Here is a 17,276-nt window from a genome sequence, read left to right as displayed (position 1 = left end):
ACCGGGACAAATGGACATTTTTCTATTAGTGCTACATAAATGTGTTAAATGTTTCTTTTCTGTGGTATGTGATTTGCTATGTCAGCACATTTATTATGTTGCTAGATTTAATTAAGCTTGAGTGAAAATTGTTAAAAAAAACTTTTAACACATTTTCCGTGAGGCTTCGTTTGGCGCGAGTGGATTGGAGGGGTTTCTAGAGGTTTTTCCTCGCGTGGGCCAGAAACCCCGGAAAACCCCGTCAGCCCATTTGGTACAGGGGGTTTGCATGGGCCGATCCCCTTCGATCCTCCCGAACCCACGCGGTTCAGAACCCTTGTCGAAGGACTCAGGGAAGCGCTCGTCCCAGCGCACGCCGCCAGCCTCCTCCCCGCCGCCCAACTCCGCCCGACGCCCCGACGCCTCGACACCGGTGTTACTCCTCCAGCATACTGGCTTTCTCCCCGGTGGTAAGTCATCGCCGCCTCTCCCCTCCTCCCCCTCCTCTCCCCGTCTCCGTCCGCCTCGTCCTCGCCGGCGAGCTCGCCAAGAACGTCGTCTCCTACCCCTAGCTCCACATGGACCCTAACCCTACCCGGCGAGCTCGCCAAGAATGCTGTCCTCTTCTAGCCCCTCATCGACCCTAACCCTACCCGGCGAGATTGCCGTGATTTTCTGATGGTGATGGTCTGATGGATCTAGGAGGATTGAGAGTTTCTAAACTACCTTTTTCACTGTAGGTGATTGTCTGATGTTGATGGTGATTGAAGTGTGGTGCAGAGCTAATTAGTGATGGCGATGGTCTGATGTTGTGGTATCTGAGGTCTAAACAACATCGTTCTTGTTTGTAGCCGCTGTTTACTAATTCGTGAACAAATCTACTGCCTTCCTTTCTTTGTCATTTATATTTGTATGTACTGTATATACTCTGATTTGGGTGCTTGTTCCGATTTGTATTTGTATATACTGTACTCTGATTTAGATTTGTCCATGCACTAGCGACTGACATAGCAAAGTGAATAATCCGGCCGCACAGGTCAACGGGGAATTTAAGGAATCAGTGTTTGGCAATAAAGAAACAGCGACGATGTTTCTAACAAGTTTCCTTGTTTTTCTATATAATAGTACTAGAAATCATCTGTTCACAAGTGTCAGTTGGATATAGTACCCATCAGGAGACGTAATCCAGATTGTTAGCTTCCCTGACATGTTCATACATTGTAGCACCACATAACATCTTCATGCAATCAGAATCCTTTGTCTGATTATAAATACAGAGATCTTGTGGTATCTCACCAGCCGTTTAAGTAAATTGTTTGCTCATCAGACTTTGTTGTGAGTTTTTCTCTTCCACGAAAAATCTGTTCAGTCTGGAAGTTTCTGTATTCTGTATGTAGTTGGCTGCACCCGCACGATTGTGTTATGAATGTGTAATCTCGTGCTGCTTGTTGGTCTGAAGAAATATTCATGGGACTGCCCAGTGAATGTTCAACGTTACTTGCGTGTCAAATCAGATTCTTCTTGCTTTTGTGTTTATTACTATTTGATTTAATCTGAAAGTAGTTCTGTATCTCTTGATGTAGCTCCAACAAGGCCATGAAATAATTCATACTATTTCTTCATTGTACTTTTCCCTTTGCAAACAGTCTACAGTCTCTGAAGTTGAACAGAGCTTGCCTTTGTTCTCTTTTTAATTTTGTATTTTGTGATGGAGGCGCTACAGTTCCATATACATGATCTACAGTTGTTAGTTGTTACTAATCTTGCCATGCAGTTGTGCTCTTGATAGTGGTAATAATGTACAGTAAGAGTTTAGGCCGATGATCCATTTGTTAGGAATGGGCAACTACATTCACAGGAGGGCCAAGGGCCAGTACATATACATGTGTATGGTAAAGTGCAAGAGAGACTATACACATCTAACACCCCCCCTCAAACTCATGGTGGATCAACAACACTGAGTTTGGAGAGAAGAAAACTATGCTGCGCTTGAGTCTGTGCCTTCGTGAAGAAGTCCGCCAACTGTAACTCAGAGGGCACATAGTGAAGAGCGAGGGTCTGATCCTGCACAGCAGCACGCACAAAGTGGGCATCCACGCCGATGTGCTTGGTGAGCTCATGCTTCACCGGGTCACGCGCAATACTGATAGCACCAGTACTGTCTGACAATAAGGGAGTCGAGGTAGTAGCAGACACATTTAAGTCCTCAAGTAACCACCGTAACCAGATCACCTCAGCCGTCAGCATAGCCATGGCTCGCAACTCAGCCTCTGTACTCGAGCGAGAAACGGCAGTCTGTTTCTTTGTCTTCCAAGCAATAAGAGAGCCACCAAGAAAGACACAATAAGCAGACAGCGAGCGTCGATCAGAGGGATCACTAGCCCAGGTAGCATCAAAGTAGGCCCGGAGCTCAAGAGAGCTGGAGCGGGGAAAGAAAAGGCGCTGAGAGAGCGTGCCACGAAGGTATCATAGAACACGGAGGAGATGACTATAGTGGACAGAGGTGGGGGCTGAAACGAACTGACTCAGGATATGAACAGGATAGGAGATATCAGGACGCGTAACAGCAAGATAGACAAGACTGCCAACAAGGTGACGATAGCGAGTGGGGTTAGGGAGAGGGTCACCATCAGAAGCACGAAGTTGAACGTTGAGTTCCATAGGAGTCACAACTGTGCGCTCATCACCGAGAGCAGCGCGAGCAAGAAGATCCTGAATATATTTTTTTTTGGGAGATGTAGAAGTCATCAGAGGTCGAGGAGATCTCAATCCCAAGAAAATAGCGAAGTGGACCAAGATCAGTCATGAGGAACTGGTCGCGAAGGCGAGCCTTAACAAAGGCTATGTAGTCAGAGTCGTCACCAGTGATGATCATGTCATCAACATAGAGAAGGAGCAGAGTCCGACCACGAGGAGACGTGTGAACAAACAACGCGGGATCATGATCACTGGGCAAGAAGCCAGCGGCAGTCACCACAGAGGCGAAGCGCTCAAACCAGGCACGAGGGGCTTGTTTAAGACCATAGAGGGAGCGGCGAAGTCGACAGACCAAACCATCAGGAGCATAGTACCCCGGTGGTGGCTGCATATAAACCTCCTCACGCAACTCGCCATTAAGAAAAGCATTCTGAACATCAAGTTGAGAGATAGACCAATGACGAACAGAAGCAACAACAAGAAGAGTGCGAACAGTGGTCATGTGGGCCACATGAGCGAATGTCTCATCATAATCGCGTCCCTGCTCCTGCTGAAAACCACGGGCCACAAGGCGCGCTTTGTAGCGCTCAAGAGAACCATCAGAGCGAGTCTTAATCTTGTAGACCCACTTGCAGGTGATGGGACGGACACCGGAAGGGAGGGAAACCAGATCCCATGCGCCAGAGCGCTCAAGGGCAGCAAGCTCTTCGGCCATCGCAAGCTGCCATTCAGGCTGAGTCATGGCGGTCCGATAGGAAGTGGGCTCAGCAATAACAAAGAGACCGTACCGATCAGGAGAGTAGCGATCAGGCGGGGGCGAGGCCGAGCACGGAGGTTATGAACCGGGGGAGGAGTGAAAGGAGGTGCACCAGAGGTGGAAGGCGCATCAGGGGAAACATCCTCAGAACGAGGGCGACGAGTATAGTGAAGAGGAAATGGTGAGAGAGGGCGACGGACTGGAGATGATGGTGGAGAGTTGGAGGAGGTGGATGGGGAAGATGGTGTCGGTGGTGAAGGAGAAGGAAGCAGAGGTGCAGGCGGAGGAGGAAAAACATGAGGAGGCACATAGCAGGGTGTATCAGGGAGAAGAAGAAAAGAAAGATCGTCCACAGAGAAGCTCGAGGTAGAAGGACGTGGGTAGTAAGAGCGAGACTCGTCAAAGGTCACATCACGCGAGATGCGCAAACGACGACCAACAGAATCCCAGCAGCGATAGCCCTTGTGCTCATCACTGTAGCCAAGAAAAACACACTCAACCAACTGAGCAGTCAGTTTGGTGCGTTCTCGCGGGGCAAGAAGGACATAGCACACACATGCAAACATACGAAGAGCTGAGTAGTCAGGAGAGCGACCAGTGAGACACTCCATAGGAATACCACCCTGCAGAGCAGTCGATGGCTGTATGTTGATGAGATAGGTGGATGCAGAAACAGCCTCAGCCCAAAAATGGGGTTGGAGAGAAGCGGCAATCATCAGAGCATGAGCCGTCTCAAGTAGATGACGATGCTTACGTTCGGCAACGCCATTCTGAGCATGTGCACCAGGACATGAGAACTAGGCAAGAGTACCCTGTTCCGCAAGAAAACCACGCAACAGCTGGGAGATAAACTCACCAGCGGAGTCAGCATGAAAAGTACGAATGGGCGTGGAAAACTGGGTGTGAACCATGGCAGCAAAACGTTTGTATATAGAGAGAACCTCGCTACGAGATTTCATAAAGTAGAGCCAAGTGTAGCGAGAGAAATCATCAATAAACAAGATATAGTAGCGGTGACCACCTTTCGAATCAAAGGGAGCAGGACCCCATACATCAGAATGAACTAAGTCAAAAGGACGCTGAGATACCGACTCACTGGTAGGATAAGGTAACTGGGTCTGTTTGCCAAGTCTGCAGCCATTACAATGTAAAGAAACATCTCCGGATACAGACCCTAAGAGGCCCTGACGAACTAAAGAAGACAAGCGAGAGCCACATATGTGACCAAGGCGATGATGCCACTGCTGGAAGGACGCAGACGAAGAGGCAGCAAGAGCATGTGTGCTGGCTGAAGTGGTGGCAGCGGAAGGAACACAAAGCCAGTCAACCTCCCAAAGGCCCTCTGACTCACGGCGCCGGGGGCCAGCACCAACCAAAGCCTTGGTGCGACGATCCTGAATGGAGCAAGAGTCGGTATCAAGAATGACACGACAACCAGAATCAGTAAGTTGGGCAGCGGAAAAAAGATTCATGGTGAGGCGAGGAACATGTGAAACACTAGGAACAGAAAAAGATGGAGTGGAAAGAAGACCACGGCTAGCAACAGGAAGAGGTGTGCCATCAGCGGTAAGAACATTAACAGGCGAATCAAGAGGTCGGAGAGAAGACAGCATGGAAGAATCAGAAGACATATGAAAAGAGGCTCCAGAATCCAGAACCCACGAAGATGTACCTGACTGTAGATGCCTGCGGTGGTGGAGCAGTGGCTGCAGTCACAGCAGCAGCGGAACCGCTCGACAAAGAGCCTGAGGAAGCTAAGAGACGCTTGAGCCTCATAATGTCCTGGTCAGTGAGTGACGGGGTCGAGGAGGATCCAGGAGTCCCACTGGAAGAGGAGCGCCTCAGGTCTCGCTTCTTCTCACGACAATCAGACTCTGGGTGACCTGGCCGAGAGCAGTAGCCACAGAAGGTGTCACGGCGCGACCGGCCCCTCTCAGCATAAGAAGGACGACCCACCCCCTGAAGGAGTAGGCAAGGAGCGGTGGAGCGGTGAGGCGAGTAGGTGGCATAGGAGCTCGGGCGGCCAACACTAATGGAACCACAAGTAACCCAGCAGAGCGTAGGCGGGTCTCTTCAGCACGAAGCTCAGCAAGTACCTCCGAGATAGGAACATGACCACGAGCGAGCAGGTGAGCACGACGAGGCTCGAACTCAGAGCGAAGACGAGATAAGAACTCGTGAACCCGCTGAAACTCCAAATCGGACCGTGTAGTCTGACAGCAACGGCAAGTTCCACAAACGACGGTCCGAAGAGAGTCAAGCTGACGCCAGATGGTAGAGCACTGTGAATAGAACTCATCAACAGAGGAATCACCTTGCTGAAGTGCATGCTCCTGACGCACCACAGATAGGTAGAGAGCATCACCAGAGGGCTGATAGCGCTGACAGAGATAAGACCACATCGCTGCAACTGTGCCAAGTCCCATGAACTCCGAGGCGAACTGAGGAAGGACACTCGCAGTAAGAACAGCAGCAGCACGAGCATCATCATTGCACCACCGAGTGTAAGCAGATAGATCATCACGATAGGCAGAAAGGGCACCCGAATAGGCTGACATCTGCTGATCATAGGCATCAACTTCAGTATCATCAAGAGCCTTGGCGGCATCGCGATCAGCCTGAGAAGCATCAGCAGCAAGAACCGGCGGTGCTGGCGGGGTAGGAGCCATAGGAGCAACAGGGCAAGGCGGACAGGGGACCTCGCCAGAGAGAACACCCCACAGAAGGAGACCGCGCATGTGGATACGCATAAACCCCGCAAACTCGGCATAGTTGGTGCCATCGAAGATCACCGAGCACCGAGGAACGGCGACATACCCCGAAGAAGACATGAGGAGCTCTTTTTGTTTTTTTTGTTTTTTTTGGTCAACTGCTACAGGAGACCCCGATCGGGATCGGGCTCGCGCTGGCTCGATCCAGCCCCGATGGAGGAAGCGGGGGGGGGGGGGGGGGGGAGGGCGAGCGTGAGAGGGGCCGGCCCTGGGCAGCACCGGCTGCAGCAGGAGGCGGCCAGGGGGGAGGTCGCGGCCGGGCGCGGGGAGGCACTGGGAGGTGGCTGCCGGCCGCGGCCGAGCACGGGAAGGCGCAGGGCGGCGCTAGGCGGCAATGGCAGGCCGCGGCCGCGCTCGGGGCGGCGCGGGACAACGACGGCAGGCCGCAGCCGAGCTTGGGGCAGCGCAGGCCGGGGCGAGACGGCGTGGCGGCGGGGAGGGAGAGAGCCGGGGGCGAGGGAGGAGGTGGCCGCCGCCGTCCACGAGGTAGAGGGAGGCCGGCGACGGGGGAGCTAGACCGGCGATGGGGAAGCGAGGCCGGCGACGGGGGAGCGAGGCACGGAGCTGCAAGCGCGCGGGAGCGGAAGAGGAACCTAAGCATCTGATGCCATGTTAGGAATAGGCAACTACATTCACAGGAGGGCCAAAGGCCAGTACATATACATGTGTATGGTAAAGTGCAAGAGAGACTATACACATCTAACACCATTGACAGTAGATTATGCTTCTGCATTAAGTGCAGAACAAAGTACATTGTTGAATGATCCCGCTTAATTGCCTGCTGTCACTGAGCATTAACATGGTTGCCGATGCTTTGTTGGCTCGGTCGTGGTGTTTGAATTTCTGCTGCTTCTGGCAAACTGAGATTTCGAAAAGCAGTGATGCATTCTTTGTTTTCCTTGCACTGTCTGTTTATGGTGCCATAAAAGATAAGGGCACTATACATCAGTTTGTGTATCCTGCTTGCACTGTGTAGATTTCCTATTTTGGTGCTAGATCTTTGGCTATGAGGTGGTGCTTCCAGCTTTGAACTTGCAACTTAACCTGAAGATTACTTACTTTTGAGGATGCCTAAACCTGAAATCTGAAACTAAATCTGTTACCCCTATGTCGCCCCTTGGACAAAGTTTGTACATTTAGATCAGTTATCTTGAACGTTCCTTCTTTTCGTCTCAGTGACCATGGCCATAGTGTGACATGAAGTTTTATCTTTGCTCCTCAGCATACTAGCGCTTTGTTGATATCCTCTTGCACTGTCCATTGTTTCATTAACCTGCCAATTCTACATAAATATCCTTTGTCCTGACAAAAGGTTGTTCCTGAAAAAAGATTTACAATTCCTGCCATAGTATCACTCTTGTTCAGCTATTTGCTGTAATGTTTTTATTCCATAGGCAATCTAATGTTCATCTTTTTTTGTTTCATCAGGTTCGCATGCACCAAAAGAAGCAACAATAAACAAGCTGGATGAATAAATTTCTCCCAGGTTCTCAATACTAGATGACCATGACACCAAAAGATGGATACATTTGTCTGCATTATCTTTGGTGCAAAATGATGTAGTGTCTGTGATGAACCGTTTGCTGTGAAAGATTATGTTGTTATGATAAATTATGAATGCTGTGATAAATTATGGCGTGGCCGAAAGCCGAAACGGACGGCAACGGCATTGCCGAAAAGGTCGATGTATCTGGCCCTTCGGGACAAAGATGTGATAGCACCGACATCGATCCTCTTTTGCAAATTACTGCGCCATCGATCATCGATATATCAGTTAGCTACTCCCCGGCTATGCTCCCCTGTCTTAATTTGTTCTTACTCCATGTAGTATCTTAGTCTTAGAGATCTTGTTGCTTCCCTCCTATGTCGTGTCACGCCGCTTAATCTGGCTTTCTTTCCTCGCGTCCCGTCCCTGTTCAGAACTGATTGCGGATTAACCAGGGTGATTTGATGCTTTCCCTGAAAAGAAGAAGTGTGGATGATTTGATGCTCCGGTTCGACACGCCGGGCCAGGCCTGCTGCCATTTACATCTTTGTAGGGCGGGCGTAAGCTGTTGTGGGACAGTGCACTAACATGTCAGTAGCCAGTAGGGATGACCCGATGTTTCGGTACTTCCTCCGTTCCTAAATGTAAGTTTTGTAGAGATTTCACTAGATGGACTACGGAGGGAGTAGGAGTTATATAGGGGATTAATCAAAGGTACGTGACGTGAGGGAGGTGCTCTTTTGGCTGTCGGTCTACGGGACAAAAGCGTAACGGAGGAACAGTCCCCTAACAACAAACATCTCGTCGACGTGACTGCTAATTAAGCCCCCATGCATGATTAGCGTAGCCAAGTTCTAGACAACGAAATTTAATCTCAAGTTTTGCCACTGTTCTGTGAAACTAACACGGCGCGTGTTACTGTGTGGCGGCCTTTCAACTGTAAGTGTTTAACATTGGTAATCTTCCAAAGCAAGCTAGTCACACTGGTGCCCTGGGCCTCCGTCTCTCTGATGACCAGAGGAAAAGCAGTTGGACCAGAGACAGAGACGAGAGGGGCTTCTCTGTCCGTACACCCTTATCTTGTGGCTGCGCAGGAACCTGCTTGTGTGCAGCTGTAGCCCATGTGCCGTGTCATTGCTATTTGCTGGCCCGCCGCCGAGTTTCAATTTAGAAGAAAAATACTGGTGCATTTATTAACGGGTACACTGCATAATTACAGTAACAAACAAAGCACTCCCAATCCAGAAACAAGAACGGAGGGGGACTACAAGCGCTCTCAGAGTTTAGTGACTCCCGACCGTCGGATCGAACTGCTTGATGAGATTTTGGGCGTTGATCTCGCGATGGGAGGAGCTGGGCCGTCGGATCCAACCCACGGAACTGTAGCAATGAATAGTTACCGTTCCCCCGCGGTCCTGCTTACTCCGTGGTTTCGACCGGTTCTCGCTGACTTGTGGGCCCTTTCGTGGGTGGGCCCGCCTGTCAATGGCTGTGCCTGGGTGTGGTCTGTGCGGCGAGTCGGCACCCTCTAGCGGTCAAATATATCGAGTCACCGCTGCTGTCGGTGTCAAAACCGGCGGATCTCGGGTAAGGGGTCCCGAACTGTGCGTCTAGGATCGATGGTAACAGGAGACGGGGGACACGATGTTTACCCAGGTTCGGGCTCTCTCTATGGAGGTAATGCCCTACTTCCTGCTTGATTGATCTTGATGAATATGAGTATTACAAGAGTTGATCTACCACGACATAGTAATGGCTAAACCCTAAAAGCCTAGCCTGTATGACTATGGTAATGAATGTGTCCTATCCGGGCTACACCCTCCAGTTTATATAGACACCGGGGGAATCTAGGGTTACATAGAGTCGGTTACATAAGAAGGAATATTCATAATCGGTCGGCTAGCTTGCCTTCCACGCCAAGGAGAGTCCAATCCGGACACGGGTACAGTCTTCGGCCTTCATGTCTTCATAGCCCATCAGTCCGGCCCATGGATAACAGGCCGGACGCCCGAGGACCCCTTAGTCCAGGACTCCCTCAGTAGCCCCTGAACCTGGCTTCAATGACGAGGAGTCCGACGTGCAGATTGTCTTCGGCATTCAAAGGCGGGTTCCCCTTTTTCCAAACTCCGAGATAGTCTTCGGATGCGATGATAGTATCCTGACCTGTTACACACACACCATACACAAACGCAGAGAGAATATATTTTTACATGAGTTCTATCCACTGACAGCTTTTTACAACATGACATTACGTCTGTCCGGTCATAATTTCGAACCCTTTTTCGTTTGCCGCTCCACGTTTTGAGACGCGGTTGCTATTGGCACGTCTTGTCGAAGCAGAGATCGTGTCCCCTTATCGCGAGATTCTCATCAATGCGAGCATGGGTAACCCAACCGTGCCGTTTATACAGCCCTTGGGAATAGGCGAGTTTTTAGGGCGAGTGGGGAGGCGTTTAATATTCGCTGCCGTTATAAGGGGATAAGGATTCCCTCTTCCTCTCTCACGCCCTCTCTCTGTCTCCGTCTTTCCAATCTCGAGCTCCAGCGCCCAAGTTCTAATCTCCTTTCCACTCAAGCGACCATGTCCGGATCCGGAGGTCGGGGCAAGTGGATGGTCTCCTCCGTCAAGGAGGAGGACATTACTGAGCTTCGGGCGGCCGGATATTTGGCGAAGGAGATCACTCACCGCCTGCCGACCGAGGGACAAGTCGTCCCCACGCCGAAGCCCGCCAAGAGGGTAGTGTTCATCCCCCATTTCTTCCGCGGGCTAGGGTTTTGTAACACCCCGCATGTAACTTGCCATATTTGTAACCCCGACTCTTGCCATTTCCGGCTATGTGATATGTTTTTCCCTCCGTTGTTGGGTTTTGTCTTTCGTTTTGTATTTTGTCATGTCATGCATTTTTATATCATGTCATCATGTGCATTGCATTCGCATACGTGTTCGTCTCATGCATCCGAGCATTTTCCCCGTTGTCCGTTTTCCGATCCGGCGCTCCTATCTCCTCCGGGGCACCCCTCTTGTTTTCTTTCGTGTGCGTGTGTCAAACTTTCTCGGAATGGACCGAGGCTTGTCAAGTGGTCTTAATATACCACCCGGAGACTACCGGTCAAGTTTCGTTCCATTCGGAGGTCGTTTGGTACTCCAACGGTTAACCGGGCCTCCGCAATGTCCATTTGAGTGTCCAGCAAAACCCCCTCCAAAACCAGCCCAAAGCCCACCAAACTCTCTTCCATGCTCTAGGTCGTTCGATCACGATCGTGTGGGCGAAAACCGCACCTCATTTGGAGTCTCCTAGCTCCCTCTACCTATTTATAAGTGGGCATCCCAAAAACGGATTCGCAGACGAACCCTAGCTTCTCCACCGCGCGCCGCCGGACAAAATCATCCCCCGCCGGACACGTCCGCCGCCGCCTCCTCGCCCTATCAGCCGCCGCCACGTCATCCGGGCGCCGCCCGCGCCGCCGCGGCCCGCGAGCCCACGGCCGGCCCGCCCCGGGCCGCTCCGGGCCCGCGCGCCTCGCCACCCGCGCCACCGGGCGCCGCCGCCGCCATCTCCGCCGGCCGCCGCCGCGCCATCACCGACGGCCGCCATCGCCACCGGCCCCCGCCGCCGCGCCTCACCGCCGGCGCTCGCCGCCCCCGCCGGCGGCCCCCTCCTCCGGCGCCGCCGCCTCGCCTCCTCCTCCCTCCGACCGCCACCGCCGGCTCCTTCCCTCCCGCCGGCGACGAGCTCCTGGAGCTCGGGCTCGAGCGACGAGCCGATCCGATCTGGTTCTCTCTCTCTGCCCCGTTGACTTCTCGCCCCTCTCTATTTTTCCAAGTCTTGGATAATTATCAGCAAGTACTCCTGTTCCCGATGCGATAACTTTGTGCATGTAGCTCCGATTCGCGCGTATAATATGTCAAATTGTTCGCCTCGTGATGCTCTTCATTTTGTTCAATTGCACCATTTTCATTAGAGGTCATCTTGATGCCCAAATCTTCGTTGGAAGAGGGCTAGTTGCTGTTAATCTCTGGTTCTTATCAGAACTTGGAGATTTGTCATTTTTGTATCATTTAATCTGTGCATCTTTTGAGCATGAGCTCTACATGTGTTTTGAAGTATGCCATGCCATATATCCATTGGTGTAGTTCATGTATTTTTGTGATCTCTGTGGTGACTAGCACAAGCATGCAAAGTAGGCCCCGTAATATTTCTGATTTCAGGGACTTAGTGATTTTCCTAAGTCTTTGTCTGCTGTAATTTTGTTGCCATGTAAACTTGATGCTACAAAGATATCCATGCATATTTTGGAGATGTTCAGTAAGGATGTTTTGTAGCTATAGTTGTAATTGATCCATGCCTGCAATTGTTTGCAATTTTAGAGTACCATAGCATGACTCAATCTTGCTCTACTTTTGCTATAAAATATTTCTGGCAGATTCTTACCATGATTTGCAATCTTGCCAAGCTTATTGTAGTTGATCCATACATGCTATGTAATTGTTCTTGCCATGGATAGCTTCATAAACATGCCATCTTGCTGTAGGTATGCTTGGTTTGTCATGCATTGCTCTGTAGTGAGTGCATCAAGCTCACAAAGAGGCCTACATATTAATGTTTCTGCCATGCTCTGTTTTCTGCTAAGTCTGAAACCTGATAACGAAACTTGCTATGTTTACATGCTTGCCATCTTTTCTTCTGGTCCTTTTTGGTTTATGGTCAGTAAGGGACTTTTGTCATGTGCATTTAGTATAACACTACCATGCCTTGTTTTGCTATGTTAAGTTCCTGTGGCATGTTGATTTCGTGCTCTGAACATTGCTACCTGATGCTGTTTTCTGCCATGTCCAGTTTTTCACAAGTCGGTGAACCTGTAATCTTTTGCACTTTTGCCATGCTTGTTTGAGCTTGATAAGTTGAGAACTAGCAGTAGCTCAGTGTTCATCTTTTGTCAAGCATCTCCTCTAGATTACTGCCATGTGCTTTGTTGCTATGTTGGGGTGCTGTAGCATTGTTGTTGGTTGCATTTTAAGTGCTATCTTGCTGTTTATCGCAGATTAATGTCATTCTTGTTTTGCTTGCCATTTGCAAACCGTGCATCCGATTCCGGTGATCTTTATATCGATTTCGACCGAAATCATCTCATATTTCCAGTGGCATGCTTGGTTTGCCAAGTTACTGCCATGTTCATCTTTTTCCTTCCGGAGCACGCATACGCATCGCATGTCATATCTTGCATATCATACATGTTTTGTATCATGTTGCTCGCGCATTCCTCGTGATTGATTGTGTTCCGCTTGTTTGTGTTCTTGTCTTGGGTAGAGCCGGGAGACGAGTTCGTGAACGAGGAACCTGTCGAGTACGCTTACGAGGATCAAGCTTTCGACAACTCTGAGAATCTTGCAGGCAAGATGACCACCCCTCGAAATCACTTCTATCTTTGCTATGCTAGTTGTTCGCTCTATTGCCATGCTCGCTACCTATCACTTGGTATATCATGTCTCCTATTGTTTAGCCATGTCAGCCTCTAACCATCCTCTCCTAGCAAACCGTTGTTTGGCTATGTTACCGCTTTGCTCAGCCCCTCTTATAGCGTTGATAGTTGCAGGTGAAGTTGAAGTTTGTTCCATGTCGGAACATGGATATGTTGGGATATCACAATATCCCTTATTTACTTAATGCATCTATATATTTTGGTAAAGGGTGGAAGGCTCGGCCTTATGCCTGGTGTTTTGTTCCACTCTTGCCGCCCTAGTTACTGTTATACCGGGATTATGTTCCTTGAGTTTGCGTTCCTTACGCGGTCGGGTGATTTATGGGACCCCCTTGACAGTTCGCCTTGAATAAAACTCCTCCAGCAAGGCCCAACTTTGGTTTTACTATTCGCCGCCTAAGCCTTTTCCCCCGGGTTTTCGCGAGCCCGAGGGTCATCTTATTTTAACCCCCCCGGGCCAGTGCTCCTTCGAGTGTTGGTCCGAACCGAGCAGCCTGCGGGGCCACCTCGGGGAGACTCGAGGTCTGGTTTTACTCGTAGATTGACTTATCCGGTGTGCCCTGAGAACGAGATATGTGCAGCTCCTATCGGGATTTGTCGGCACATTCGGGCGGCTTTGCTGGTCTTGTTTTACCATTGTCGAGATGTCTTGTAAACCGGGATTCCGAGACTGATCGGGTCTTTCCGGGAGAAGGTTTATCCTTCGTTGACCGTGAGAGCTTATGATGGGCTAAGTTGGGACACCCCTGCAAGGTATTATCTTTCGAAAGCCGTGCCCGCGGTTATGAGGCAGATGGGAATTTGTTAATGTCCGGTTGTAGATAACTTGTCACTTGACCCACTTAAAATACACCAAGTGCGTGTGTAGCCGTGATGGTCTCTTCTCGGCGGAGTCCGGGAAGTGAACACGGTCTGTGTTATGTATGACGTAAGTAGGTGTTCAGGACCTCTTCTTGGTCATTGTTAGATGACGACCGCTCCATTGCTTCTCTTCTCGCTCTCTTTTGCGCAAGTTAGCCACCACATATGCTTTTGCCGCTGCAGCTCTACCTCCTTGCACCTCCTTGTCCTATAAGCTTAAATAGTCTTGATCTCGCGGGTGTGAGATTGCTGAGTCCCCGTGACTCACAGATACTTCCAAACAGTTGCAGGTGCCGACGATGCCAGTGCAGACGATGGCGTCGATCTCAAGTGGGAGTTCGACGAGGAACGTGGCCGTTACTATGTGTCTTTTCCTGATGATTAGTAGTGGAGCCCAGTTGGGACGATCGGGGATCTAGCATTTGGGGTTGTCTTATTTTCATCTGGATTTTGACCGTAGTCGGTCTATATGATTGTATTTTGGATGATGTATGATGATATTTATGTATTGTGTGAAGTGGCGATTGTAAGCCAACTCTTTATCCCATTCTTGTTCATTACATGGGATTGTGTGAAGATGACCCTTCTTGCGACAAAACCACTATGCGGTTATGCCTCTAAGTCGTGCCCCGACATGTGGGAGATATAGCCGCATCGTGGGCGTTACAGGTTTCCACTCCACCCTTTCGTCCGCGGACTGATGTATTATTACGGGATAGATTTCCATGATCTGTCCCCGAATTCCTTCCTCAACATCTCGGCGTTTATCGTCGTGTGTGAGGCCTTCCTCCGCATCCAACCCCACTTCGGGTTGTGGCTTAAAGTCTTCAACGTGAAGCCGAAGGAGCCATGGTGAGCAAGCTGTCCAACGTCTCCTGGCCCAAAGATACTTTTGTGGACACGGTAAAGGAGTGGCAGAAGCAGTGGTTCTACATCACAGAACCTCGCGGCACCACCTGGGCCGCAGCTGCCGAATTCCGCTCCGGCGCTCCTATGCGACTCACCTCCTGGGTCGAGAAGAGTCCGGACTGGTGTTCACCTGACGAGCTGATAGCTTTGCAGACGCGCATTCAAAGCATGGTAACCAAGAACATCAAGCTTGTTGATGTGATCCAGGTGATGCTAGTTCGCCGGATCCTTCCGTACCAGCGTCGAAGCTGCCCTCTGTGGAAGTTTAATCCGAAGAAGCACCAGACCCTGGTGAGGCTCTTCGAGACTACACACGAAGGTGCATGGAGGTTGCTCTTTAAGGGCAACGAGAAACCACCGGCCACGGATTCAGACCGTGGTCACGATTGTAAACACCCCGCCAGCGAGGTATGCCATTTTTTATGCATCCCCAACTTAATTGTTTCGAGGATGATGTCTGAGCTTTCATTATTGCTTTTTTAGGACTGGATGGAGAGGGCGAAGCGGATCCAGTGTCCGGCTCCGCTGCCTGAAGACCTGGTCATCCCGCGTCTAGCGAAGATGCTGGTGCCGGCGCCATATAAGGCGCCGGAGAAGAAGGCCAAGAAGAAGGCCAAGGGGGCCAAAAGTGGCCCCCGTCGTAAGGGCACTTCGGACGTGACGTCCGAAGACGGCGAGGCCCATTCCTCTGTCCCTGAGGACGATGCAGAGGAAGAGGAGGAGGAGGAGAACAACCCTCCCCCTGAGGAGAGAAAGAAGAAGAGTGCAGCTTCCTCGCATCTGGAGGCGGAAACGCCCAAGAAGGGGAAGGGCGTCCCAGCGGTCAACACCGCGTGGGACGTTGAAAGCAGTCCGGAACGACGCCCCCGCGCTATGCCCCAGGCCGCATCGTAAGTGACATGGCTCGCTCATGGGCACATTCAGCCCTTTTTCTTCATTATCTTGACATGGTTAACTGTACTGTTATAGTCCGGCCCGCGACCTCATCCAACGATCCTCATCTGGAGGTTCCTTGGCTCCGTCGGAGATGGCGAGCATGTCGCCACCGCCTGCTTATTCCCCCGGGGCTAGGGGCGACACCGAAGTGTTGTCCCGGAGGACCGCTCCGAACCGGGGAGAAGCCCAGGACGCTGTCCGGGAGGCGCCACAAGGCGAAGCCTCCACTGCCGGACACATGGGGGAACCGCCCCCCATGGAGACTGGCGAAGAGGGCCGCATCCAGTTCGGCCCTCAGCCGAATACGATTCCGGAGACCCATATGGCTCCGGAGTCGGGCGAGCAGCCCCCTTTGAAGGAGGGGGGGGTGCGCCGCTTCCACGGGTGGCCCCTGTCCATCCAGGGGCACCGGATAACCTGATGGGGGCGCTACGAGGCGCCTCCGTCGTGGACGAGCACCGTGTCCTTATGGGTGCGGTGATCGAGAAGGTTTAGTCCGCCAAGAGTGGACTGGATGAAGCCTGCAGCAACCTGTTGGCAGGTTTCAAGGTAAGAAGGAGAAAAAACCTGTGTATACAGTAGCCCCTAAGACACTGTCCTGTGTTCGGTGAGAAGAACCGGACAGAGGATCAATCCTTTGTTATAGGAGACTAACTTAATATGCATCAATGAGCAGGCGTCCCTATTGGCCGCAACCTCGCATGCTGCCGAAGTCTCTGAACTGAAGCAGAGGCTGGAGCGGACCGAGAACGAGCTCGGCGAGGTTAAGATTCGGCTTCAGGAGAAGCAAGGTGAGTAACGACTTGCTATGTGTTCGGAAAGAATAAGCGTTGTATATTGACCGCAGTGTCGTAATATGTGCAGGAGCCGTGACCGAGGTCGAGGCCCTGAGGAAGGCCCTGGGCGAGGCCGAGGAGAAAGCTGTCCAGCAGCAAGCCGCCTGTAAGAAGCTCAAGGCCCGGGTCAAAGAAGTCCAGCAGGAGCTCCAGGATGCGGTGAAAAAATGCGAGGCCTTGGAGCATGATGCATCGGCTCAAGGGGCCGAACTCGCCAAGGCTCGTCAGAGCGCGGAGACCGCACGGAATGAGGCCCAGGCCGCCCTCCAGGAGATCCAGGAGGCCAAGAAGATCACGGCGGGTAAGGCATTTAAGATGCAAAGCAAGTGTGCGGAGAAGCAGTACCTTTTACTAACCCGGGTTCGGAGTTCCCCAGGGGCTTTTGCGGATTTGCCACGTAGTGTATCAGATGCCACGGAGTTCTATCGAGCCGAAGGAGAGGGTTCTACGGAGAAGCTATTCTGGTCGCAGTATGCGGCGCCAGAGCATCCCGTGTCCTTCACCGATCAGCTGAAACAACTGGTGGAGCTGCATAGGGTGGCTGAACTAGCCATTAAGGATTT

At 51.3% G+C, this 17,276-nt stretch overlaps 1 long non-coding RNA gene across 1 annotated transcript; it reads left to right on the top strand.

Annotated features, from left to right (window-relative positions):
* Nucleotides 1–294: 294 nt before the first annotated feature.
* On the top strand, nucleotides 295–7,948 carry LOC141027829 (uncharacterized). The gene is made up of 3 exons (XR_012189788.1): nucleotides 295–449; nucleotides 720–802; nucleotides 7,633–7,948. It is a non-coding gene; the product is annotated as an uncharacterized lncRNA (long non-coding RNA).
* The last annotated feature ends 9,328 nt before the right edge of the window (nucleotides 7,949–17,276 follow it).

The sequence above is a fragment of the Aegilops tauschii genome, chromosome 7 (assembly GCF_002575655.3).
Source record: "Aegilops tauschii subsp. strangulata cultivar AL8/78 chromosome 7, Aet v6.0, whole genome shotgun sequence".
In the NCBI taxonomy this organism is placed as follows: domain Eukaryota; kingdom Viridiplantae; phylum Streptophyta; class Magnoliopsida; order Poales; family Poaceae; genus Aegilops; species Aegilops tauschii.
The sequence above is the reverse complement of the archived record's forward strand: the minus strand, read 5'-3'. Positions and strand labels throughout refer to the sequence as shown.